The sequence below is a fragment of the Pseudophryne corroboree genome, unplaced genomic scaffold (genome assembly GCF_028390025.1).
Source record: "Pseudophryne corroboree isolate aPseCor3 unplaced genomic scaffold, aPseCor3.hap2 scaffold_297, whole genome shotgun sequence".
In the NCBI taxonomy this organism is placed as follows: Eukaryota; Metazoa; Chordata; class Amphibia; order Anura; family Myobatrachidae; genus Pseudophryne; species Pseudophryne corroboree.
The window spans coordinates 295,747-321,400 of record NW_026969640.1 but is presented as its reverse complement, the minus strand read 5'-3'; the positions used below and the strand labels follow the sequence as shown (position 1 = coordinate 321,400).

Sequence of the window (25,654 nt, the reverse complement as noted above, 5' to 3'; positions counted from 1 at the left end):
AGAAACGTCTTACAAAAACTCTCCAGATTATTGATTTTTTAATGTTTTTCTAGGAAACGTTCTAGATGTATGCTTATTAGCCTTTGTCAGTATGTACTGTTTGCAAAGTGTCTCTGTGGCGCAATTGGTTAGTGTGTTCGGTTTTTAACCAAAAGGTTGGTGGTTCAATCCCACCCAGGGATGTAATTGACCTTGTGATCAGATTTTGGAGATATTTAATTAGACAAGTCAAAATTTCAAACCTCCTCTTATGGTGTAGGGTACCTGGCCTTCTCTGATGTAATCAGAGTTAGATTTGATTCAGTGATTTTATAAAAACCAGCTAGGAAGCACAATTTAGCAGTGGGTTGCAGAGAAAAAAAATATGCTGGCAGAAAAATCCAATTGAGTGATTAAACAGCTCTTCATTTTCTGGCTTTATTTTTATGCTAACAAATTTGTTCTCTGAAAAGTGTCCACAAATCCAAGTCTCTGATTAACACCTTTGTAAGGATGGTTTTTCACCTATTACTAAATTAAACTTGCTTCATTGGAAAGGCAGCAAGATGCATCCTCATTTCAATGTCTACTGAAATAATACAGGTTGACACCAGGAAACATTAACGCCACTGCATCCTTGCTGCTTTCTCATGTGGAAGTCTGTTTAATGTGAAAACAAGGTGATATCTAATTAGCACACAGGTAAGGAATTAAGAAAATCTTTATTTAAGGGTGAAGATGTTTCTCACAAAATTGTTGACCCAATGCATCATTGAAATTCAAGCTGGAAAGATGAATTTAATATATCACTTGTACATTTTGTATTGCTCTTCTGGTGACAATGTAGTTTGTTTTTGTCAATTACCATTTTAATAATAGGGTAAAGAAAATGAAGTGGATTTTTGAAAGAAAACAATACTGTCAATATACTATTAAAACAAATTAAAATGGTAAAAGTTATTGTACTTTAAGTAAAAATAAAAGAGCAAAAATATCAATCCCAGTTTTGATTACTTAAATTAACAAAAAAAAATGCATATAGCAAAGGATAGTTTCAATCTGCCTACCTCTGGGTTATGGGCCCAGCATGCTTCCATTGCAGTACTCTGCTGCACATGTAAGTGCAAGAGATCCTGAAGCACTCACTCATCATGGGAAAGTACCAATGTGTTTCTTCGTTGGTTGATGGAAGAAACATCTTACAAAAACTCTCCAGATTATTGACTTTTTAAAGTTTTTCTAGGAAACGTTTTAGATGAATGCTTATTAGCCTTTGTCAGTATGTACTTTTTGCAAAGTGTCTCTGTGGCGCAATCGGTTAGTGTGTTTGGCTATTAACCAAAAGGTTGGTGGTTCAATCCCACCCAGGGACGTAATTAACCTTGTGATCAGATTTTGGTGATATTTATGTAGACAAGTCAAAATTTCAAACCTCCACTTATGGTGTAGGGTACATGGCCTTCTCTGATGTAATCAGAGTTAGATTTGATTCAGTGATTTTATAAAAAACAGCTAGGAAGCACAATTTAGCAGTGGGTTGCAGAGAAAAAAAATATGCTGGCAGAAAAATCCAATCGAGTGATTAAACAGCTCTTCATTTTCTGGCTTTATTTTTATGCTAACAAATTTGTTCTCTGAAAAGTGTCCACAAAGCCAAGTCTCTGATTAACACCTTTGTAAGGATGGTTTTTCACCTATTACTAAATTAAACTTGCTTCATTGGAAAGGCAGCAAGATGCATCCTCATTTCAATGTCTACTGAAATAATACAAGTTGACACCAGGAAACATTAACGCCACTGCATCCTTGCTGCTTTCTCATGTGGAAGTCTGTTTAATGTGAAAACAAGGTGATATCAAATTAGCACACAGGTAAGGAATTAAGAAAATCTTTATTTAAGGGTGAAGATGTTTCTCACAAAATTGTTGACCCAATGCATCATTGAAATTCAAGCTGGAAAGATGATTTTAATATATCACTTGTACATTTTGTATTGCTCTTCTGGTGACAATGTAGTTTGTTTTTGTCAATTACCATTTTAATAATAGGGTAAAGAAAATGAAGTGGATTTTTGAAAGAAAACAATACTGTCAATATACTATTAAAACAAATTAAAATGGTACAAGTTATTGTACTTTAAGTAAAAATAAAAGAGACTAAAATTTCAATCCCAGTTTTGGATTACTTTAATTAACAAAAAAAAATGCATATAGCAGAGGATAGTTTCAATCTGCCTACCTCTGGGTTATGGGCCCAGCATGCTTCCATTGCAGTACTCTGCTGCACATGTAAGTTCAAGAGATCCTGAAGCACTCACTCATCATGGGAAAGTACCAATGTGTTTCTTCGTTGGTTGATGGAAGAAACATCTTACAAAAACTCTCCAGATTATTGACTTTTTAAAGTTTTTCTAGGAAACGTTTTAGATGAATGCTTATTAGCCTTTGTCAGTATGGACTTTTGCAAAGTGTCTCTGTGGCGCAATCAGTTAGTATGTACGGCTATTAACCAAAAGGTTGGTGGTTCAATCCCACCCAGGGACCTAATTGACCTTGTTATCAGATTTTGGTGATCTTTAAGTAGACAAGTCAAAATTTCAAACCCCCTGTTATGGTGTAGGGTACCTGGCCTTCTCTGATGTAATCAGAGTTAGATTTGATTCAGTGATTTTATAAAAACAGCTAGGAAGCACAATTTAGCAGTGGGTTGCAGAGAAAAAAAATATGCTGGCAGAAAAATCCAATTGAGTGATTAAACAGCTCTTTATTTTCTGGCTTTATTTTTATGCTAACAAATTTGTTCTCTGAAAAGTGTCCACAAAGCCAAGTCTCTGATTAACACCTTTGTAAGGATGGTTTTTCACCTATTACTAAATTAAACTTGCTTCATTGGAAAGGCAGCAAGATGCATCCTCATTTCAATGTCTACTGAAATAATACAGGTTGACACCAGGAAACATTAACGCCACTGCATCCTTGCTGCTTTCTCATGTGGAAGTCTGTTTAATGTGAAAACAAGGTGATATCTAATTAGCACACAGGTAAGGAATTAAGAAAATCTTTATTTAAGGGTGAAGATGTTTCTCACAAAATTGTTGACCCAATGCATCATTGAAATTCAAGCTGGAAAGATGAATTTAATATATCACTTGTACATTTTGTATTGCTCTTCTGGTGACAATGTAGTTTGTTTTTGTCAATTACCATTTTAATAATAGGGTAAAGAAAATGAAGTGGATTTTTGAAAGAAAACAATACTGTCAATATACTATTAAAACAAATTAAAATGGTAAAAGTTATTGTACTTTAAGTAAAAATAAAAGAGCAAAAATATCAATCCCAGTTTTGATTACTTAAATTAACAAAAAAAAATGCATATAGCAAAGGATAGTTTCAATCTGCCTACCTCTGGGTTATGGGCCCAGCATGCTTCCATTGCAGTACTCTGCTGCACATGTAAGTGCAAGAGATCCTGAAGCACTCACTCATCATGGGAAAGTACCAATGTGTTTCTTCGTTGGTTGATGGAAGAAACATCTTACAAAAACTCTCCAGATTATTGACTTTTTAAAGTTTTTCTAGGAAACGTTTTAGATGAATGCTTATTAGCCTTTGTCAGTATGTACTTTTTGCAAAGTGTCTCTGTGGCGCAATCGGTTAGTGTGTTTGGCTATTAACCAAAAGGTTGGTGGTTCAATCCCACCCAGGGACGTAATTAACCTTGTGATCAGATTTTGGTGATATTTATGTAGACAAGTCAAAATTTCAAACCTCCACTTATGGTGTAGGGTACATGGCCTTCTCTGATGTAATCAGAGTTAGATTTGATTCAGTGATTTTATAAAAAACAGCTAGGAAGCACAATTTAGCAGTGGGTTGCAGAGAAAAAAAATATGCTGGCAGAAAAATCCAATCGAGTGATTAAACAGCTCTTCATTTTCTGGCTTTATTTTTATGCTAACAAATTTGTTCTCTGAAAAGTGTCCACAAAGCCAAGTCTCTGATTAACACCTTTGTAAGGATGGTTTTTCACCTATTACTAAATTAAACTTGCTTCATTGGAAAGGCAGCAAGATGCATCCTCATTTCAATGTCTACTGAAATAATACAAGTTGACACCAGGAAACATTAACGCCACTGCATCCTTGCTGCTTTCTCATGTGGAAGTCTGTTTAATGTGAAAACAAGGTGATATCAAATTAGCACACAGGTAAGGAATTAAGAAAATCTTTATTTAAGGGTGAAGATGTTTCTCACAAAATTGTTGACCCAATGCATCATTGAAATTCAAGCTGGAAAGATGATTTTAATATATCACTTGTACATTTTGTATTGCTCTTCTGGTGACAATGTAGTTTGTTTTTGTCAATTACCATTTTAATAATAGGGTAAAGAAAATGAAGTGGATTTTTGAAAGAAAACAATACTGTCAATATACTATTAAAACAAATTAAAATGGTACAAGTTATTGTACTTTAAGTAAAAATAAAAGAGACTAAAATTTCAATCCCAGTTTTGGATTACTTTAATTAACAAAAAAAAATGCATATAGCAGAGGATAGTTTCAATCTGCCTACCTCTGGGTTATGGGCCCAGCATGCTTCCATTGCAGTACTCTGCTGCACATGTAAGTTCAAGAGATCCTGAAGCACTCACTCATCATGGGAAAGTACCAATGTGTTTCTTCGTTGGTTGATGGAAGAAACATCTTACAAAAACTCTCCAGATTATTGACTTTTTAAAGTTTTTCTAGGAAACGTTTTAGATGAATGCTTATTAGCCTTTGTCAGTATGGACTTTTGCAAAGTGTCTCTGTGGCGCAATCAGTTAGTATGTACGGCTATTAACCAAAAGGTTGGTGGTTCAATCCCACCCAGGGACCTAATTGACCTTGTTATCAGATTTTGGTGATCTTTAAGTAGACAAGTCAAAATTTCAAACCCCCTGTTATGGTGTAGGGTACCTGGCCTTCTCTGATGTAATCAGAGTTAGATTTGATTCAGTGATTTTATAAAAACAGCTAGGAAGCACAATTTAGCAGTGGGTTGCAGAGAAAAAAAATATGCTGGCAGAAAAATCCAATTGAGTGATTAAACAGCTCTTTATTTTCTGGCTTTATTTTTATGCTAACAAATTTGTTCTCTGAAAAGTGTCCACAAAGCCAAGTCTCTGATTAACACCTTTGTAAGGATGGTTTTTCACCTATTACTAAATTAAACTTGCTTCATTGGAAAGGCAGCAAGATGCATCCTCATTTCAATGTCTACTGAAATAATACAGGTTGACACCAGGAAACATTAACGCCACTGCATCCTTGCTGCTTTCTCATGTGGAAGTCTGTTTAATGTGAAAACAAGGTGATATCTAATTAGCACACAGGTAAGGAATTAAGAAAATCTTTATTTAAGGGTGAAGATGTTTCTCACAAAATCGTTGCCCCAATGCATCATTGAAATTCAAGCTGGAAAGATGATTTTAATATATCACTTGTACATTTTGTATTGCTCTTCTGGTGACAATGTAGTTTGTTTTTGTCAATTACCATTTTAATAATAGGGTTTAGAAAATTAAGTGGATTTTTGAAAGAAAACAATACTGTCAATATACTATTAAAACAAATTAAAATGGTAAAAGTTATTGTACTTTAAGTAAAAATAAAAGAGCCAAAATATCAATCCCAGTTTTGGATTACTTTAATTAACAAACAAAAAAATGCATATAGCAGAGGATAGTTTCAATCTGCCTACCTCTGGGTTATGGGCCCAGCATGCTTCCATTGCTGTACTCTGTTGCACATGTAAGTGCAAGAGATCCTGAAGCACTCACTCATCATGGGAAAGTACCAATGTGTTTCTTTGTTGGTTGATAGAAGAAACATCTTACAAAAACTCTCCAGATTATTGACTTTTTAAAGTTTTTCTAGGAAACGTTTTAGATGAATGCTTATTAGCCTTTGTCAGTATGAACTTTTGCAAAGTGTCTCTGTGGCGCAATCAGTTAGTGTGTACGACTATTAACCAAAAGGTTGGTGGTTCAATCCCACCCAGGGACCTAATTGACCTTGTTATCAGATTTTGGTGATCTTTAAGTAGACAAGTTAAATTTCATACCCCCTGTTATGGTGTAGGGTACCTGGCCTTCTCTGATGTAATCAGAGTTAGATTTGATTCAGTGATTTTATAAAAACATCTAGGAAGCACAATTTAGCAGTGGGTTGCAGAGAAAAAAAATATGCTGGCAGAAAAATCCAATTGAGTGATTAAACAGCTCTTTATTTTCTGGCTTTATTTTTATGCTAACAAATTTGTTCTCTGAAAAGTGTCCACAAAGCCAAGTCTCTGATTAACACCTTTGTAAGGATGGTTTTTCACCTATTACTAAATTAAACTTGCTTCATTGGAAAGGCAGCAAGATGCATCCTCATTTCAATGTCTACTGAAATAATACAGGTTGACACCAGGAAACATTAACGCCACTGCATCCTTGCTGCTTTCTCATGTGGAAGTCTGTTTAATATGAAAACAAGGTGATATCTAATTAGCACACAGGTAAGGAATTAAGAAAATCTTTATTTAAGGGTGAAGATGTTTCTCACAAAATCGTTGCCCCAATGCATCATTGAAATTCAAGCTGGAAAGATGATTTTAATATATCACTTGTACATTTTGTATTGCTCTTCTGGTGACAATGTAGTTTGTTTTTGTCAATTACCATTTTAATAATAGGGTAAAGAAAATGAAGTGGATTTTTGAAAGAAAACAATACTGTCAATATACTATTAAAACAAATTAAAATGGTAAAAGTTATTGTACTTTAAGTAAAAATAAAAGAGCCAAAATATCAATCCCAGTTTTGGATTACTTTAATTAACAAAAAAAAATGCATATAGCAGAGGATAGTTTCAATCTGCCTACCTCTGGGTTATGGGCCCAGCATGCTTCCATTGCAGTACTCTGCTGCACATGTAAGTGCAAGAGATCCTGAAGCACTCACTCATCATGGGAAAGTACCAATGTGTTTCTTCGTTGGTTGATGGAAGAAACATCTTACAAAAACTCTCCAGATTATTGACTTTTTAAAGTTTTTCTAGGAAACGTTTTAGATGAATGCTTATTAGCCTTTGTCAGTATGAACTTTCGCAAAGTGTCTCTGTGGCGCAATCAGTTAGTATGTACGGCTATTAACCAAAAGGTTGGTGGTTCAATCCCACCCAGGGACCTAATTGACCTTGTTATCAGATTTTGGTGATCTTTAAGTAGACAAGTCAAATTTCATACCCCCTGTGATGGTGTAGGGTACCTGGCCTTCTCTGATGTAATCAGAGTTAGATTTGATTCAGTGATTTTATAAAAACATCTAGGAAGCACAATTTAGCAGTGGGTTGCAGAGAAAAAGAAATATGCTGGCAAAAAAATCAAATTGCGTGATTAAACAGCTCTTCATTTTCTGGCTTTATTTTTATGCTAACAAATTTGTTCTCTGAAAAGTGTCCACAAAGCCAAGTCTCTGATTAACACCTTTGTAGGGATGGTTTTTCACCTATTACTAAATTAAACTTGCTTCATTGGAAAGGCAGCAAGATGCATCCTCATTTCAATGTCTACTGAAATAATACAGGTTGACACCAGGAAACATTAACGCCACTGCATCCTTGCTGCTTTCTCATGTGGAAGTCTGTTTAATGTGAAAACAAGGTGATATCTAATTAGCACACAGGTAAGGAATTAAGAAAATCTTTATTTAAGGGTGAAGATGTTTCTCACAAAATCGTTGCCCCAATGCATCATTGAAATTCAAGCTGGAAAGATGATTTTAATATATCACTTGTACATTTTGTATTGCTCTTCTGGTGACAATGTAGTTTGATTTTGTCAATTACCATTTTAATAATAGGGTAAAGAAAATTAAGTGGATTTTTGAAAGAAAACAATACTGTCAATATACTATTAAAACAAATTAAAATGGTAAAAGTTATTGTACTTTAAGTAAAAATAAAAGAGCCAAAATATCAATCCCAGTTTTGGATTACTTTAATTAACAAACAAAAAAATGCATATAGCAGAGGATAGTTTCAATCTGCCTACCTCTTGGTTATGGGCCCAGCATGCTTCCATTGCAGTACTCTGCTGCACATGTAAGTGCAAGAGATCCTGAAGCACTCACTCATCATGGGAAAGTACCAATGTGTTTCTTCGTTGGTTGATGGAAGAAACATCTTACAAAAACTCTCCAGATTATTGACTTTTTAAAGTTTTTCTAGGAAACGTTTTAGATGAATGCTTATTAGCCTTTGTCAGTATGAACTTTTGCAAAGTGTCTCTGTGGCGCAATCAGTTAGTATGTACGGCTATTAACCAAAAGGTTGGTGGTTCAATCCCACCCAGGGACCTAATTGACCTTTTTATTAGATTTTGGTGATCTTTAAGTAGACAAGTCAAATTTCATACCCCCTGTTATGGTGTAGGGTACCTGGCCTTCTCTGATGTAATCAGAGTTAGATTTGATTCAGTGATTTTATAAAAACATCTAGGAAGCACAATTTAGCAGTGGGTTGCAGAGAAAAAGAAATATGCTGGCAAAAAAATCAAATTGCGTGATTAAACAGCTCTTCATTTTCTGGCTTTATTTTTATGCTAACAAATTTGTTCTCTGAAAAGTGTCCACAAAGCCAAGTCTCTGATTAACACCTTTGTAGGGATGGTTTTTCACCTATTACTAAATTAAACTTGCTTCATTGGAAAGGCAGCAAGATGCATCCTCATTTCAATGTCTACTGAAATAATACAGGTTGACACCAGGAAACATTAACGCCACTGCATCCTTGCTGCTTTCTCATGTGGAAGTCTGTTTAATGTGAAAACAAGGTGATATCTAATTAGCACACAGGTAAGGAATTAAGAAAATCTTTATTTAAGGGTGAAGATGTTTCTCACAAAATCGTTGCCCCAATGCATCATTGAAATTCAAGCTGGAAAGATGATTTTAATATATCACTTGTACATTTTGTATTGCTCTTCTGGTGACAATGTAGTTTGTTTTTGTCAATTACCATTTTAATAATAGGGTAAAGAAAATTAAGTGGATTTTTGAAAGAAAACAATACTGTCAATATACTATTAAAACAAATTAAAATGGTAAAAGTTATTGTACTTTAAGTAAAAATAAAAGAGCCAAAATATCAATCCCAGTTTTGGATTACTTTAATTAACAAAAAAAAAAAAAAAGCATACAGCAGAGGATAGTTTTCAATCTGCCTACCTCTGGGTTATGGGCCCAGCATGCTTCCATTGCAGTACTCTGCTGCACATGTAAGTGCAAGAGATCCTGAAGCACTCACTCATCATGGGAAAGTACCAATTTGTTTCTTCGTTGGTTGATGGAAGAAACATCTTACAAAAACTCTCCAGATTATTGACTTTTTAAAGTTTTTCTAGGAAACGTTTTAGATGAATGCTTATTAGCCTTTGTCAGTATGAACTTTTGCAAAGTGTCTCTGTGGCGCAATCAGTTAGTATGTACGGCTATTAACCAAAAGGTTGGTGGTTCAATCCCACCCAGGGACCTAATTGACCTTGTTATCAGATTTTGGTGATCTTTAAGTAGACAAGTCAAATTTCATACCCCCTGTTATGGTGTAGGGTACCTGGCCTTCTCTGATGTAATCAGAGTTAGATTTGATTCAGTGATTTTATAAAAACATCTAGGAAGCACAATTTAGCAGTGGGTTGCAGAGAAAAAGAAATATGCTGGCAAAAAAATCAAATTGCGTGATTAAACAGCTCTTCATTTTCTGGCTTTATTTTTATGCTAACAAATTTGTTCTCTGAAAAGTGTCCACAAAGCCAAGTCTCTGATTAACACCTTTGTAGGGATGGTTTTTCACCTATTACTAAATTAAACTTGCTTCATTGGAAAGGCAGCAAGATGCATCCTCATTTCAATGTCTACTGAAATAATACAGGTTGACACCAGGAAACATTAACGCCACTGCATCCTTGCTGCTTTCTCATGTGGAAGTCTGTTTAATGTGAAAACAAGGTGATATCTAATTAGCACACAGGTAAGGAATTAAGAAAATCTTTATTTAAGGGTGAAGATGTTTCTCACAAAATCGTTGCCCCAATGCATCATTGAAATTCAAGCTGGAAAGATGATTTTAATATATCACTTGTACATTTTGTATTGCTCTTCTGGTGACAATGTAGTTTGTTTTTGTCAATTACCATTTTAATAATAGGGTAAAGAAAATTAAGTGGATTTTTGAAAGAAAACAATACTGTCAATATACTATTAAAACAAATTAAAATGGTAAAAGTTATTGTACTTTAAGTAAAAATAAAAGAGCCAAAATATCAATCCCAGTTTTGGATTACTTTAATTAACAAAAAAAAAAAAAAGCATACAGCAGAGGATAGTTTCAATCTGCCTACCTCTGGGTTATGGGTCCAGCATGCTTCCATTGCAGTACTCTGCTGCACATGTAAGTGCAGGAGATCCTGAAGCACTCACTCATCATGGGAAAGTACCAATGTGTTTCTTCGTTGGTTGATGGAAGAAACATCTTACAAAAACTCTCCAGATTATTGACTTTTTAAAGTTTTGCTAGGAAACGTTTTAGATGAATGCTTATTAGCCTTTGTCAGTATGGACTTTTGCAAAGTGTCTCTGTGGCGCAATCAGTTAGTATGTACGGCTATTAACCAAAAGGTTGGTGGTTCAATCCCACCCAGGGACCTAATTGACCTTGTTATCAGATTTTGGTGATCTTTAAGTAGACAAGTCAAAATTTCAAACCCATTGTTATGGTGTAGGGTACTTGGCCTTCTCTGATGTAATCAGATTTAGATTTGATTCAGTGATTTTATAAAAACAGCTAGGAAGCACAATTTAGCAGTGGGTTGCAGAGAAAAAAAATATGCTGGCAGAAAAATCCAATTGAGTGATTAAACAGCTCTTTATTTTCTGGCTTTATTTTTATGCTAACAAATTTGTTCTCTGAAAAGTGTCCACAAAGCCAAGTCTCTGATTAACACCTTTGTAAGGATGGTTTTTCACCTATTACTAAATTAAACTTGCTTCATTGGAAAGGCAGCAAGATGCATCCTCATTTCAATGTCTACTGAAATAATACAGGTTGACACCAGGAAACATTAACGCCACTGCATCCTTGCTGCTTTCTCATGTGGAAGTCTGTTTAATATGAAAACAAGGTGATATCTAATTAGCACACAGGTAAGGAATTAAGAAAATCTTTATTTAAGGGTGAAGATGTTTCTCACAAAATCGTTGCCCCAATGCATCATTGAAATTCAAGCTGGAAAGATGATTTTAATATATCACTTGTACATTTTGTATTGCTCTTCTGGTGACAATGTAGTTTGTTTTTGTCAATTACCATGTTAATAATAGGGTAAAGAAAATGAAGTGGATTTTTGAAAGAAAACAATACTGTCAATATACTATTAAAACAAATTAAAATGGTAAAAGTTATTGTACTTTAAGTAAAAATAAAAGAGACAAAATATCAATCCCAGTTTTGGATTACTTTAATTAACAAAAAAAAATGCATATAGCAGAGGATAGTTTCAATCTGCCTACCTCTGGGTTATGGGCCCAGCATGCTTCCATTGCAGTACTCTGCTGCACATGTAAGTGCAAGAGATCCTGAAGACATACATAAACATGTACATACGTGTATTTGTGTATACATGTATATACATGAGTGTGTGTGCATATATATATATATATATACAGCCAGTTCCCAGGAACAAAAGTCCTCCCCCGCTTCCGCTAAGTCCACAGCATGACGCTGGGGCTCCACTGGTGGAGCCAGGTGCGGTGGGGGCCCATCTCAAGTGCTTCAGCAATCAGTGGGCTTGCTCACAGGTGGATCCCTGGATTCTACAAGTAGTGTCTCAGGGATTCAAGCTGGAATTCGAGACGTCTCCCCCTCGCCGTTTCCTAAAATCTGCCTTGCCAACATCTCCCTTGGACAGGGAGGCTGTGATAGAGGCAAATTCACAAGCTGTATTTGCAGCAGGTGATAGTCAAGGTACCCCTCCTTCAACAAGGAAGGGGTTACTATTCCACAATGTTTGTGGTACCGAAACCGGACGGTTCGGTGAGACCCATTTTAAATTTTAAATCTTTGAACACGTATATAAAACGGTTCAAGTTCAAGATGGAATCGCTCAGGGCGGTTATCTCAAGCCTGGAGGAAGGGGATTACATGGTATCACTGGACATCAAGGATGCTTACCTGCATGTCCCCATTTACTCTCCTCACCAGGAGTACCTCAGATTTGTGGTACAGGACTGTCATTACCAATTCCAGACGCTGCCGTTTGGTCTGTCCACGGCACTGAGGGTGTTTACCAAGGTAATGGCCGAGATGATGATACTCCTGCGAAAAAAGGGAGTTATAATTATCCCGTACTTGGACGATCTCCTGATAAAGGCGAGGTCCAAGGAACAGTTGTTGATCGGAGTAGCACTTGCTCGGCAGGTGCTACAACAGCACGGCTGGATCCTGAATATTCCAAAGTCGCAGCTGGTTCCTGCAACACGTCTATTGTTCCTGGGGATGGTTCTGGACACAGAACAGAAAAGGGTGTTTCTCCCGGAGGAGAAGGACAAGGAGTTGTCATCGCTAGTCAGAGACCTCCTAAGACCAAAACAGGTGTCGGTGCACCACTGCACGCGAGTCCTGGGAAAGATGGTAGCTTCTTACGAAGCAATTCCGTTCGGAAGGTTCCATGCACGGATCTTTCAGTGGGATCTGTTGGACAAGTGGTCCGGATCGCATCTTCAGATGCATCAGAGGATAACCCTGTCTGCAAGGACCAGGGTGTCTGTACTGTGGTGGCTGCAGAGTGCTCATCTTCTGGAGGGCCGCAGATTCGGCATACAGGACTGGGTCCTGGTAACCACGGACGCCAGCCTTCGAGGCTGGGGAGCAGTCACACAGGGAAGAAATTTCCAGGGACTATGGTCAAGCCAGGAAATGTCCCTACACATAAATATTCTGGAACTAAGAGCTATTTACAATGCCCTAAGTCAGGCAAGACTCCTGCTTCAAAGTCAGCCAGTACTGATTCAGTCAGACAACATCACGGCGGTCGCCCATGTAAACCGACAAGGCGGCACGAGAAGCAGGATGGCGATGGCAGAAGCCACGAAGATTCTCCGATGGGCGGAAAATCACGTGTTAGCACTGTCGGCAGTGTTTATTCCGGGAGTGGACAACTGGGAAGCAGACTTCCTCAGCAGATACGACCTCCACCCGGGAGAGTGGGGACTTCATCCAGAAGTCTTCCGGCTGATTACAAACCGATGGGAATGGCCACAGGTGGACATGATGGCGTCCCGCCTCAACAAAAAGCTAGAAAACTATTGTGCCAGGTCAAGGGACCCTCAGGCGATAGCGTTGGACGCTCTAGTGACACCGTGGGTGTACCGGTCGGTTTATGTGTTTCCTCCTCTTCCTCTCATACCAAGGGTGCTGAGGATAATAAGAAGGAGAAGAGTAAGAACTATACTCATTATTCCGGATTGGCCAAGAAGAGCTTGGTACCCAGAACTTCAAGAAATGATCTCGGAGGACCCATGGCCTCTACCGCTCAGACAAGACCTGCTGCAGCAGGGGCCTTGTCTGTTCCAAGACTTACCGTGGCTGCATTTGACGGCATGGCTGTTGAACACCGGATCCTGAAGGAAAAGGGCATTCCGGAGGAAGTCATTCCTACGCTGATCAAAGCCAGGAAGGACGTGACCGCAAAACATTATCACCACATATGGCGAAAATATGTTGCTTGGTGTGAGGACAGGAAGGCCCCAACGGAGGAATTTCAACTGGGTCGATTCCTGCACTTCCTACAGTCAGGGGTGAATATGGGCCTCAAATTGGGGTCCATTAAGGTCCAGATTTCGGCTCTGTCGATTTTCTTCCAAAAAGAACTGGCTTCCCTGCCGGAAGTTCAGACTTTTGTTAAAGGAGTGCTGCATATTCAGCCTCCTTTTGTGCCTCCAGTGGCACCTTGGGATCTCAACGTGGTGTTGGATTTCCTTAAATCACATTGGTTTGAGCCACTTAAAACCGTGGAGTTAAAATATCTCACGTCGAAAGTGGTCATGAAAGTGGCTTCGGCCAGGCGTGTGTCAGAGTTGGCGGCTTTGTCATGTAAAAGCCCTTATGTGATTTTCCATATGGATAGGGCGGAATTAAGGACTCATCCCCAATTTCTGCCTAAGGTGGTTTCAGCGTTTCATTTGAACCAACCTATTGTGGTGCCTGCGGCTACTCGGAACTTGGAGGATTCCAAGTTGCTGGATATAGTCAGGGCCCTGAAAATTTATGTTTCCAGAATGGCTGGAGTCAGGAAAACTGACTCGCTGTTTATCCTCTACGCACCAAACAAGATGGGTGCTCCTGCTTCAAAGCAGACTATTGCTCGCTGGATATGTAGCACAATTCAGCTTGCACATTCTGCGGCGGGACTGCCGCATTCTAGATCAGTAAAAGCCCATTCCACGAGGAAGGTGGGCTCTTCTTGGGCGGCTGCCCGAGGGGTCTCTGCTTTACAACTTTGCCGAGCTGCTACTTGGTCGGGGTCAAACACATTTGCAAGATTTTACAAGTTTGACACCCTGGCTGAGGAGGACCTGGAGTTCGCTCATTCGGTGCTGCAGAGTCATCCGCACTCTCCCTTTGATATAATCCCCATGGTCCTTACGGAGTCCCTTGAGGAGGGGTCAAGGAACCCCTAAAGCCAGGTTTCTGAGGAAATTCCCGAAAAAATGCCCTCTTGAGCCTCGGGGCATGAAGATCCTTATCCAGGACCCAAGACCTTTCCTCCGGACCATAGCCTTTCCAGTGAACCAGAAAATACAGCCGATCCCGGGACAATTTGGAATCGAGAACCTTCTCTACCAAGAACTCCTGTTGTCCCTGTACATCCACTGGAGATCTACCCTGAGAGATCTTCCGAGGAAATCTACTGGAAGAAACGTATTGTTTCAACAGGGAACAATGAAACGTATTTCCAATCCTGAGAGATCTTGGTAAACGTAACCGAAAGGCAACTGGGTTGACTCTTTTAATAATAAGAAATGGCCCAATAAATTTGGGTCCCAGTCTAGCTGAGGATTGTCGAAGCCTGATGTTGCGAGTCGACAACCACACCCTATCTCCCACCTTAAAAGTGCAAGGACGTCGGAGCCTGTCAGAAAATTTCTTCTCTCGAAAGGCCGCTTTTCTGAGAGCAAGGTGCACCTTTTTCCAAATGGCTCTGAGATGGGAGGTTAAGGTAAGCGAGGAGACTGAGGAATGATGAAAAAAAGAATTAGCTCTGGGGTGAAAACCAAAAACTGAAAAGAATGGAGACTCTTTAGTGGAGGAATGACAAGAATTATTGTAAGCAAATTCAGCCAACGGAAGAAACTCGGACCAATCATTCTGGAGTTTGGCTGAATACAAGCGCAAATATTGTTTCAATGATTGGTTAACTCGTTCGGTTTGCCCGTTGGATTGTGGGTGGTAACCGGATGTTAACGACAATTTCATCTTCAATGAGGCACAAAAACATTTCCAGAATTGTGCGATGAATTGTGGACCCCGATCAGAAACAATATCAGTAGGCAACCCATGAAGCCTGAATACATGGCGGAGAAACAAAACTGCCAACCCTTGGGCAGAAGGCAATCGGGGAAGAGCAATAAAATGAGCCATTTTACTAAAACGGTCCACTACCACCCATATGACTCGGAATCCGGCTGAAAGGGGAAGGTCAACCACAAAATCCATGGAAATATGAGACCACGGCCTGAGAGGAACATTTAAGGGCATAAGTTGCCCGATGGGCAAGGAACGGGGAACCTTATGCTGTGCACAAACCTGACATGAATAAACAAATTCCTTGACGTCTTTAGAAAGACCAGGCCACCATACTGAGCGAGAGACTAACTCCAATGTCTTAGAGACTCCTGGATGCCCTGAAACTTTGTTATCATGGAATTCCGTTAAAACAGTAACTCTCAAAAACTCAGGGACGTAAAGACGACCAGCAGGAGTAATTCTAGGAGCTTGGTGTTGAAGCTGTTTTAACTGGGTAAATAAATCTTGTGTGAGGCCCGCCCAGATGACCGAAGATGGAAGTATGGGGGTAACAGGATTGTTATTGTGAACCGGAAGAAAGCTATGTGACAGGGCATCAGCCTTAGTATTCTTGGAACCAGGCCTGAAAGTGATTATAAATTTGAAACGCGTAAAAAATAATGCCCAATGTGCCTGCCGGGCATTAAGCCGCTTAGCCGATTCAATGTATTGCAGGTTCTTATGGTCAGTCAATACCGAAATAGTATGTTTTGCTCCCTCCAGCCAATGCCTCCACTCCTCGAAAGCCCATTTTACCGCCAGAAACTCCCGATTACCAACGTCATAGTTGGATTCAGCGGAGGAGAATTTCCTGGACATAAAGGCACAAGGATGTAACTCCAGAGACTCCGGATCCTTTTGAGAAAGGATAGCCCCCACTCCAACCTCCGAGGCATCAACCTCCACCACAAAGGGCAATTCCGGATTAGGATGTCTAAGGACTGGAGCCGAGACAAAGGCTTGTTTCAAGGCCCGGAAGGACAACTCAGCTTCACGCGACCAGTTGGTAGGATCCGCTCCTTTCTTTGTCAGAGCTACAATGGGAGCAACCAGGTCAGAAAAAGAATGAATGAACCTCCTATAATAATTCGCAAACCCTAAAAAACGCTTAATAGCTTTTAAATTGGTGGGTTGCGCCCAACTAAGGATGGCCTGGAGTTTCTTTGGTTCCATGGAAAATCCCTGAGGGGAAATTATGTACCCTAAAAAAGATACTTCCGTGACATGAAACTCAAACTTCTCCAGCTTGGCATATAAATGATTCTCACATAACTTTTGAAGAACCAGACGCACCTGGGTAACATGTTGTTCCATTGATTTAGAAAAAATCAGGATGTCGTCTAAGTAAACGACCACAAATTTCCCTAGGAAGTCACGGAGCACATCGTTAATGAGGTCTTGAAAAACTGCCGGAGCATTGGACAGGCCGAACGGCATCACCAGGTATTCGTAGTGACCCGACTGAGTACTGAAGGCCGTTTTCCACTCATCTCCAGATTTAATTCGGATGAGGTTGTACGCTCCTCTAAGGTCAATTTTAGAAAAAATCACAGCAGAACGTAACTGATCAAAGAGTACAGAAATCAACGGCAAAGGATAGGTGTTTTTAACTGAGATCTTATTCAGGGCTCTAAAATCAATGCAAGGTCTAAGCGAGCCATCCTTTTTCTCCACAAAGAAGAAGCCTGCACTTAAAGGAGATTTTGATGGTCTAATAAATCCTTTCTCAAGGCTCTCCTTTACATAATCATTCATAGCCGCAGTTTCTGGCCCGGATAATGCATATAATCTTCCCTTTGGCAATGCGGCACCAGGAATTAACTCAATAGCACAATCATAAGGCCGATGGGGAGGCAGAATGTCCGCATTGCCTTTGGAGAAAACATCAGCAAACTCCTGGTATTCCACCGGAATGAGTTCTGGAATGATAGCTGCTACTCTGACTGGAAACGTGATACATTCCTTATCACAAAAAGTACCCCAATGTGAAATCTCCCCCGACCGCCAATCAATGGTGGGATTATGAAAGGCCAGCCAAGGGTGACCCAGAACAACTGGAACTGCTGGGCAATGTGTAAGAAAGAACTCGATTTTCTCGGAATGTAGAGCTCCTACTGTAAGTAGTACAGGGGGTGTACGGAGAGAAATAATCCCATTAGACAGCGGACTCCCATCTAAGCCATGCATGGTGACACACCTACCCAAAGGTAACTGAGGAATGCCTAAGGCCTTAGCCCAAGTTAAATCCATAAAGTTTCCTGCAGCTCCACTGTCGACAAAAGCCGACACCGAAGAACTGAGGCTGCCAAAGGAAACTTTAACTGGGACTAAAAGGGAGTTATTCGAGGAGATAAGCTGCAGACCTAGGTGAACCCCCTCACAATTCACCTGGTCAAAGCGTTTCCCGACTTGTTCGGACAATTACGAGCAAAATGTCCCTTACCCCCACAGTACAGACAAAGACCAGAATTTTGCCTTCTGGCTCTTTCTTCAGGAGACAGCCGGGAGAGATCCATCTGCATGGTCTCCTCTACGTCTTCAGGAATGGAATATACACACGGACTTGACCTTACAGGTGCTCCTTTTTCAGCCCTCCGCTCTCTGAGACGACGATCAATCTTAATAGAAAGCTCCATGAGTTTATCGAGAGTCTCAGGAGCGGGGTACTGAAGGAGACTGTCTTTTATAGACTCTGATAAGCCGAGGCGAAACTGACTGCGCAGGGCTGGGTCATTCCAGCCACAGTCGTTCGACCAACGGCGAAACTCTGTACAATAAACCTCTGCAGGATTTCTACCCTGTCTGAGAGCGCGCAACTGACTTTCAGCGGACGCCTCTCTATCAGGGTCATCATACAAGAGCCCTAAAGACTCAAAAAAAGCGTCAACTGACAACAATGCCGGATCCTCTGCTCTTAAACCAAATGCCCAGGTCTGAGGATCCCCCTGGAGCAAAGAAATAATAAACCCGACCCGCTGAGATTCAGTACCCGAGGAAGACGGTCTTAAACGAAAATAAAGTTTACAGGATTCTTTAAAATTAAAAAACTCTTTTCTATCACCAGAAAAACGGTCAGGCAAATGCATCTTTGGTTCAGGGACTACCCTTGGGGAAGCTCGCAAAAGATCTTCCTGCGACTTCACCCGAAGAGAAAGATCCTGAACCATCTGAGTAAGTTCTTGAATCTGGCTGACTAAGAGCTGACCAGGATTTGGCCCTAAACCTGTTGGATTCATGAGGCCGATAAACTCTCACAAAACTGAATGAGAAAAAATTAAACCCCGTTTAATTTTAAGTTTTGGTATGGCCGGTAATAATGTTATGATTCCAGCACTCTGGTCAGAGAAGATCTTATGGCAAGGACTGGAGCACTGGAACGGAATGCTGGGGAAGGGAGCAGGACAGGAAAATAGCCCCTGGCGCCCTAACTCTGTTGTCTCACCCGTGTTGTCAGAAATCCCCTGCGAGACTATGGTTTCTTGAGCCCTTGGCAGCCGCGTTTGAAGGGCGGATTATGTCTGCCCAACTTCGATGCCCCCCGGTCTTAATGAGAGACAAAGGGAAACCCGAGACAGGGTGATAACAAGAGGCCCTCTAACTAAACAACCAGGCCCGGGGCTAAGCAAACTCAAAACTATAATATGTGCGGAGAAACCGCCAGGAAAAAGGACAACCAAAATATCCACTTGTCCAATTCTCCTAACCGGCACCGCCAAGTACCAGAGAGGACTTGTGGAAGCGGAACCCTCCGCAAATGCTCCAAACACAAAATATAAAAGGTAAAGCGGCTGAGCCGCAACACACGGCAGAGCCGCAACTCACGAACACCACTGGATATAAAACGGTGATCAGTCAGGACTCCAGGGAACCAAACGACCTCTTGGGATGAGATGACAACTCCCGAATACCGGACTTCTGCGGACTGGAATGACCGGATACAGCAGGACTGGAAACAGACTCTCAGCAAACAAAGGCAGCATGCAGGAAGCTATTACCGGCGTCTGTGAGAAGCCCTGGGAGTGTATTTAACAAGGAGTCCTCCAATCAGCTGCTAAAGGCTGATTAGAATAAATGCCGTGCAGCTGCCTTGCTGCACGGCCAGAGAGCAGGTGAATATCTTAATTTCCTAAAGCCTAGCAACGGGGAACGCGGTCCGCCAGTGGCGTCCCCGTTGCTAGGGTCTGTGCGGCTCAGCGCGCCCGTCGTCTAGCGTTGCTAGGGAGCCGGTGGCTGTACGTGCACGGCGTCTCTAGTTGCTAGGCGCCGGGCCGCGCAGACCATCAAGCGGACCCCGGCGCCTAACAGTATGACTCCCAAAAACAACAACCGCGTCATTGGGACCAACTGCGATTTTGGCAAGTTTAGGAGCCAACCATGTTGTTGAAGAACTGTCAGGGAGAGTGCAATGTTTTGCACCAACTGGTCCCTGGATCTCGCCTTTATCAGGAGATCATCCAAGTACGGGATAATTGTGACTCCTTGCTTGCGAAGGAGAACCATAATTTCCGCCATCACCCTGGTGAAAATCCTCGGAGCCGTGGACAGACCAAACGGCAATGTCTGAAATTGGTAATGACAATCCTGAATTGCAAACCTTAGGTAGCTTGAGGCAGTGGATAAATGGGAACATGTAAGTAGGCATCCTTTATGTCTACCAAAACCATGAAATCTCCGTCCTCCGGACTGGAGATCACTGCCCTGAGAAATTCCATCTTGAAATTGAATTTCTTTAGGAAGAAATTGAGGGATTTCAGATTTAAGATTGGTCTGACTGAGCCGTCCGGCTTCGGGACCACGAAGAGGCTTGAATAAAAACCTTCTCCCTGCTGACTAAGGCCAATTTGAACAATCCGTGAGGGGGAACGTCTTGAAACCCCAGTTTGTACCCTTGGGACACTATTTGTAAAACCCACGAGTCCAGGTCCGAATGAATCCAGAACTGACTGAAGAGTTTTAGACGTGCCCCCACTGGTGTGGGCTCCTGCAAGAAAGCCCCAGTGTCATGCAGTGGATTTGGCAGAAGCAGAGGACAATCTCTGGTCCTGCGATCTTGAAGAGGCTACAGACCTCTTCCTTTTCCTTCCTCTACCTGCAAAGAAAGGGGAATCTTAACTTCTTGCATATCTATTGGGCCAAAATGACTGCGGTAGATAATGATGCGTCTTCATCCGTTGAGAGGGAACATAGGGCAAGAAGGTTGACTTACCATTGAAATGAGGATGCATCTTGCTGCCTTTCCAATGAAGCAAGTTTAATTTAGTAATAGGTGAAAAACCATCCTTACAAAGGTGTTAATCAGAGACTTGGATTTGTGGACACTTTTCAGAGAACAAATTTGTTAGCATAAAAATAAAGCCAGAAAATGAAGAGCTGTTTAATCACTCAATTGGATTTTTCTGCCAGCATATTTTTTTTCTCTGCAACCCACTGCTAAATTGTGCTTCCTAGCTGTTTTTATAAAATCACTGAATCAAATCTAACTCTGATTACATCAGAGAAGGCCAGGTACCCTACACCATAACAGGGGGTTTGAAATTTTGACTTGTCTACTTAAAGATCACCAAAATCTGATAACAAGGTCAATTAGGTCCCTGGGTGGGATTGAACCACCAACCTTATGGTTAATAGCCGTACATACTAACTGATTGCGCCACAGAGACACTTTGCAAAAGTCCATACTGACAAAGGCTAATAAGCATTCATCTAAAATGTTTCCTAGAAAAACTTTAAAAAGTCAATAATCTGGAGAGTTTTTTAAGATGTTTCTTCCATCAACCAACGAAGAAACACATTGGTACTTTCCCATGATGAGTGAGTGCTTCAGGATCTCTTGCACTTACATGTGCAGCAGAGTACTGCAATGGAAGCATGCTGGGCCCATAACCCAGAGGTATGCAGATTGAAACTATCCTCTGCTATATGCATTTTTTTTTTGTTAATTAAAGTAATCCAAAACTGGGATTGATATTTTGTCTCTTTTATTTTTACTTAAAGTACAATAACTTTTACCATTTTAATTTGTTTTAATAGTATATTGACAGTATTGTTTTCTTTCAAAAATCCACTTCATTTTCTTTACCCTATTATTAAAATGGTAATTGACAAAAACAAACTACATTGTCACCAGAAGAGCAATACAAAATATACAAGTGATATATTAAAATCATCTTTCCAGCTTGAATTTCAATGATGCATTGGGGCAACGATTTTGTGAGAAACATCTTCACCCTTAAATATTTTCTTAATTCCTTACCTGTGTGCTAATTAGATATCACCTTGTTTTCACATTAAACAGACTTCCACATGAGAAAGCAGCAAGGATGCAGTGGCGTTAATGTTTCCTGGTGTCAACCTGTATTATTTCAGTAGACATTGAAATGAGGATGCATCTTGCTGCCTTTCCAATTAAGCAAGTTTAATTTAGTAATAGGTGAAAAACCATCCCTACAAAGGTGTTAATCAGTGACTTGGCTTTGTGGACACTTTTCAGAGAACAAATTTGTTAGCATAAAAATAAAGCCAGAAAATGAAGAGCTGTTTAATCACTCAATTGGATTTTTCTGCCAGCATTTTTCTTTTTCTCTGCAACCCACTGCTAAATTGTACTTCCTATCTGTTTTTTTATAAAATCACTTAATCAAATCTAACTCTGATTACATCAGAGAAGGCCAGGTACCCTACACCATAAGAGGGGGTTTGAAACTTTGACTTGTCTACTTAAAGATCACCAAAATCTGATAACAAGGTCAATTACGTCCCTGGGTGGGATTGAACCACCAACCTTTTGGTTAATAACCGAACACACTAACCGATTGCGCCACAGAGACACTTTGCAAAAAGCACATACTGACAAAGGCTAATAAGCATTCATCTAGAACGTTTCCTAGAAAAACTTTAAAAAGTCAATAATCTGGAGAGTTTTTGTAAGATGTTTCTTAAATCAACCAACGAAGAAACATATTGGTACTTTCCCATGATGAGTGAGTGCTTCAGGATCTCTTGCACTTACATGTGCAGCAGAGTACAGCAATGGAAGCATGCTGGGCCTATAACCCAGAGGTAGGCAGATTGAAACTATCCTCTGCTATATGCATTTTTTTTGTTAATTAAAGTAATCCAAAACTGGGATTGATATTTTAGCTCTTTTATTTTTACTTAAAGTACAATAACTTTTACCATTTTAATTTGTTTTAATAGTATATTGACAGTATTGTTTTCTTTCAAAAACCCACTTAATTTTCTTTACCCTATTATTAAAATGGTAATTGACAAAAACAAACTACATTGTCACCAGAAGAGCAATACAAAATGTACAAGTGATATATTAAAATCATCTTTCCAGCTTGAATTTCAATGATGCATTGGGGCAACGATTTTGTGAGAAACATCTTCACCCTTAAATATTTTCTTAATTCCTTACCTGTGTGCTAATTAGATATCACCTTGTTTTCACATTAAACAGACTTCCACATGAGAAAGCAGCAAGGATGCAGTGGCGTTAATGTTTCCTGGTGTCAACCTGTATTATTTCAGTAGACATTGAAATGAGGATGCATCTTGCTGCCTTTCCAATGAAGCAGGTTTAATTTAGTAATAGGTGAAAAACCATCCCTACAAAGGTGTTAATCAGAGACTTGGCTTTGTGGACACTTTTCAGAGAACAAATTTGTTAGCATAAAAATAAAGCCAGAAAATGAAGAGCTGTTTAATCACTCAATAGGATTTTTCTGCCAGCATTTTTCTTTTTCTCTGCAACCCACTGCTAAATTGTACTTCCTATCTGTTTTTTTTATAAAATCACGTAATCAAATCTAACTCTGATTACATCAGAGAAGGCCAGGTACCCTACACCATAAGAGGGGGTTTGAAATTTTGACTTGTCTACTTAAAGATCACCAAAATCTGATAACAAGGTCAATTACGTCCCTGGGTGGGATTGAACCACCAACCTTTTGGTTAATAGCCGAACACACTAACCAATTGCGCCACAGAGACACTTTGCAAAAAGTACGTACTGACAAAGGCTAATAAGCATTCATCTAAAACGTTTCCTAGAAAAACTTTAAAAAGTCAATAATCTGGAGAGTTTTTGTAAGAATTTTCTTAAATCAACCAACGAAGAAACACATTGGTACTTTCCCATGATGAGTGAGTGCTTCAGGATCTCTTGCACTTACATGTGCAGCAGAGTACTGCAATGGAAGCATGCTGGGCCCATAACCCAGAGGTAGGCAGATTGAAACTATCCTCTGCTATATGCATTTTTTTTTGTTAATTAAAGTAATCCAAAACTGGGATTGATATTTTAGCTCTTTTATTTTTACTTAAAGTACAATAACTTTTACCATTTTAATTTGTTTTAATAGTATATTGACAGTATTGTTTTCTTTCAAAAATCCACTTAATAGTATCTCACCTGGCAGGTAAGTATGAGTTGGGCTAGAGCTGGGGAGGGTCGCTGCTCGGGCACCCCCCTGTCAAGTGAAGGAGATCCAACTGAGGCAGCACAAAGGAACTCTTGAAAGAAGAACAAGGCTAGAGGAAGATCTGAGACAAAGAAATCTGACTTTTACCAGAGCTGACCAGAGGAAAGCACAAACACAGTCCCCCACTACCACAAATAATGCAGTCGAGTTTCCCACATTTGGGGAAATCACAGGGGTCAGCATACCCAGAATGCAATGAATGAACCTCACCCTGGGAGAACAATCTTCATGACCATGGTATCTCCTGTGCAAAATAAGTATGATTTGAGATAGGGCTGGGGAGGGCCGCTGCTCAGGCACATCTCTGTCAAGTAAAGGAGATTCAACTGAGGCAGCACAAGGGAACTCTCATCTGGGGACAACAACTGCAGGGAAAACACATATTTTCAGATGAACATGGGAGGGCAGAAGGCTGCCTAATACTGAAGCACCCCCAAACAACAAACCAAATGCAACAACTAGTGCAAGCATTCCTGGGGGAAGGTCTGCAGAAGACGGATTTGCATACGGTGATGTCATCCAAGCAGTGGGCCAAAGTTGGCTGGAACCCCCGTCTGCATATGAAAAGAGAAAAGGGGTATGCAGGGCATGGCGGCCTTTTGCGGCGCTTGGATGACCCCTAGTTCGCATTAAACACCCCCACCCTCCTTCAGTGTGGGGCTCATGTTGGCTATGCCCCAGCCCCTGAAGCATTCAAGCTGATTTCTTGCAGCAGCTGGGCACTGTAACAGCTCCAGAGCTGCTCTGTAAGGCAAGTAAAAGGGTGTGGGCCCTGCAGCACTACCTGTAGTTCGCATTGTGCGTTGCAAGGCACAAATTAAGCATACGGGAGAAGTCAGGATAGTGCGCAAGGGCATAGAAGGGAGCGGCTCAAGAAAAGAGAAGTGGAAACAGACAGCAAACTAGGCTGGAGAGAGACCTGAGACAAAGAGATCTCAATTATACGAGAGCCGACCAGGGGAAACACAAATTATGCAGTCAACTTTCAGACATTTGGGGAAATCACAGTAGCAGCACACCGAGAGTGCAATGGGTGAGCCTTGCCCTGGGAGAAGCAACTTCATGATCATAGTATCTCACCTGGCATTTAAGTAGGAGTTGGGCTAGAGCTGGGGAGGGTCGCTGCTCGGGCACCCCCCTGTCAAGTGAAGGAGATCCAACTGAGGCAGCACAAGGGAACTCTCGAAAGAAGAACAAGGCTAGAGGAAAATCTGAGACAAAGAAATCTGACTTTTACCAGAGCTGACCAGAGGAAAGCACAAACACAGTCCCCCACTACCACAAATAATGCAGTCGAGTTTCCCTCATTTGGGGAAATCACAGGGGTCAGCATACCCAGAATGCAATGAATGAACCTCACCCTGGGAGAACAATCTTCATGACCATGGTATCTCCTATGCAAAATAAGTATGATTTGGGATAGGGCTGGGGAGGGCCGCTGCTCAGGCACATCTCTGTCAAGTAAAGAAGATTCAACTGAGGCAACACAAGGGAACTCTCATCTGGGGACAACAACTCCAGGGAGAACACATATTTTC

At 40.5% G+C, this 25,654-nt stretch overlaps 4 non-coding genes across 4 annotated transcripts; 2 read left to right on the top strand and 2 right to left on the bottom strand.

Moving 5' to 3' along the window:
• Positions 1 to 1,278: 1,278 nt before the first annotated feature.
• TRNAN-AUU (transfer RNA asparagine (anticodon AUU)) lies at positions 1,279 to 1,352 on the top strand. Its single transcript has one exon. It is a non-coding gene; the product is annotated as a tRNA-Asn (tRNA).
• A 2,264-nt stretch (positions 1,353 to 3,616) lies between these two features.
• TRNAN-AUU (transfer RNA asparagine (anticodon AUU)) lies at positions 3,617 to 3,690 on the top strand. Its single transcript has one exon. It is a non-coding gene; the product is annotated as a tRNA-Asn (tRNA).
• A 20,523-nt stretch (positions 3,691 to 24,213) lies between these two features.
• On the bottom strand, positions 24,214 to 24,377 carry LOC135015727 (U1 spliceosomal RNA). The gene has a single exon (XR_010213921.1). It is a non-coding gene; the product is annotated as a U1 spliceosomal RNA (small nuclear RNA).
• Positions 24,378 to 25,363: 986 nt separating this feature from the next.
• LOC135015730 (U1 spliceosomal RNA) lies at positions 25,364 to 25,527 on the bottom strand. Its single transcript, XR_010213924.1, has one exon. It is a non-coding gene; the product is annotated as a U1 spliceosomal RNA (small nuclear RNA).
• Between the last annotated feature and the right edge of the window lie 127 nt (positions 25,528 to 25,654).